This window comes from Hyposmocoma kahamanoa, unplaced genomic scaffold, assembly GCF_003589595.1.
Source record: "Hyposmocoma kahamanoa isolate Upper Pololo Valley unplaced genomic scaffold, ASM358959v1 87, whole genome shotgun sequence".
In the NCBI taxonomy this organism is placed as follows: domain Eukaryota; kingdom Metazoa; phylum Arthropoda; class Insecta; order Lepidoptera; family Cosmopterigidae; genus Hyposmocoma; species Hyposmocoma kahamanoa.
In genome coordinates, this window is record NW_020654422.1 from 19,077,689 (window position 1) to 19,080,165 (window position 2,477).

Consider the following 2,477-nt stretch of genomic DNA (forward strand, 5'->3'; position numbering starts at 1 on the left):
GTTCTTCTATTTTATTTCAAAAATAAACTATATCAAACGAATGATGGCATGTAAATTAACGGAGCAGTAAAGTTAATGGACGTTTGAGCAATTGGGCTTTAGTGTCAACAGATTTTATTAAGTTGTTAACAACACTAGTATTGCCGCAATTAGGTAATCCTTATTGGAGGTACTCGTAAATAGTTTGGGTATAAAAGTCAGGGTTATCACAGAAATTTAAGCAGACGGCAGAATGGAGTGTAAGATTTGTTTCGGTGTTCTTCTCGTAAGTTGACTTTGTTTCGCTTGCTTTAAGTTCACAAATGTTATATGTGTACTCCCCGTGTTGGACTATCGTGGGGTGTGTGGGAGTGGGATGTATCAGTACGATGGATTGAAAAAGATGGGTAAAAAAACTTTATACTTGGTGAAATTATACACACATCGGACTTCTGAACTTATGAACTTATGTCTCAGGGTGTCGGGCGCAGTGCCAGTGTCCACTGATCTTTGTTATTTATAGGCGTATCGCTTACCACCAGGTACACGACTTGTTTGTCCCGTCAGTTGGTATAATAATAAAATTGATTCCTTTTTGCAGGTCTTGTGCCTTGTGTATTTATGGCAGGGCCAAGTGGACGCTCAGATTAACTGCACAGACACAGGCGCCGGGCGGTTCCCAGATGAAAGTGACACCAGCTGCAAAAACTACACCCTTTGCGTCTTGGACACGGCCACAAATGACTTTTTATCTTACAATTACACGTGTCCTACAACGTCAGTCTTCAATCCTAACACGTCGAAATGTACAACCAATTACAAATGTGACGCCACAAACAGTACTACCTCAGCATGAAAGGGCAGAGATATGACTATTGAAAAGGGTCATACCGTAGACGAGACACCCTAACGTATGTATTGTTTTTATCGATATCGATCATTATATTATTAGAGCTACTGAAATTCCTAACCACACAAGTCTAAGAAAATTTACCAATCTGAGGTCAAATGACGCGGCAAGGTAGCTTCCTTAGACCGCCAAACATCAGTGAACTGTGTTGCGAACTAAGTTGTCTAAATACCACATCAATTCTCGTCTATGGTTGACACCAGTGATTTTTTAAGTACTTGTAATATCGTTGGTTGATACTAATACAGGTGCTGTGTCCACAATTTAAAAATAAAGTTAAATTTTTTATTATAATGTGGAATCACATGAATCACAAACAATTACAAAAAATAGCATAATAATAAAACAAAATGAAAAAGAAAGTAGTAAAACGAAGTTATGAACAATAAACATAGAAAATTTGTTTTGTTTTAAGCAGTACGCACCCCGCTCTACCACCACAACGTTTATCAGTTTTTCACGTATTGTCATAACGCCTCTCTCTTGACTCCCTGTCGTAATTAAGGTGTTGCCTATAAGGTGTTGTCTGTCCGATACCAAATAAATTGACGTATGATACGAATAAACTTCATACTTGACATTGTCTTTTGATTAGGTCGGTACATTAAACAGTTATTGGTAGCCATACCTACCACATCGCCTGAATACGCCATTTACGTCACTGGTGGCTATAGATACCAGTAAATTACAGTACCCGATTGGTGAACTGTTTTACAAATAACTTTGGTGTTACCACACGTATTAATACCAAATTTTTACTAGTATTTCACTGTTAAATATTCGATCGATATTCTAGTATAAACAAAAAAGTATTGACGAAGCGTCCCTATAATAGAAAAAAATGTAAAAAAAAACATCGGCGGGATTGTTGACGTTTAGTGTTCGATGAAGACTTTAATTGGACGTAGTTATAATGAAAAGATCCAAGTCACAATTGGTAAGTTTCGAGAAAATGGAAGTTAAAGATTTCGAAAGTTTAAATTTTTAACTGCTGCTACAATTCTCAACCGATCTTCATTTTTTTCGTCAAATTAAAGTTTTCACTATGCATATAGTTCCACATCAATTACCAAACAATTCGTAAATTAATGATTAAGGTAAGTTTTCCAAAAAACTAGGATTGAATCATTTTACATACAAAATGTATGGCAAAAAACTTTTGCGATCATTTTTCATTTTGCAAAAATGATTCAAAATGTGCAAAAAGTGTATATTAACGTTTTATTTTAATTAAATAAATATAATTGCATTTTTAAGAATTTTAAGGAATCTCAGTTTATTGTCCTATGTTTTAAACTATAATAACACTAGATTCCAACATAACTTTATCATTTTCTACAGTAATCAAAATTGCATACTTAATTCAGATTTCTCGCGAAAAATGCAATTTTTTTACATTATTCAGATGTTGTTGTTATCGCGTTTATATCGCGTTTACATCGCGTTTGCATTGCGTTCGTATCGCGTTTGCATCGCTGCTTAAAGTTGCGTGTGTCTGAGTGCATCTCGCTTGCATCGCGTTTGTATCGCGTTTGCATCGCTGCTTAAAGTGGTGTGTGTCTGACTACATCTCGCTTGCATCGCGTTT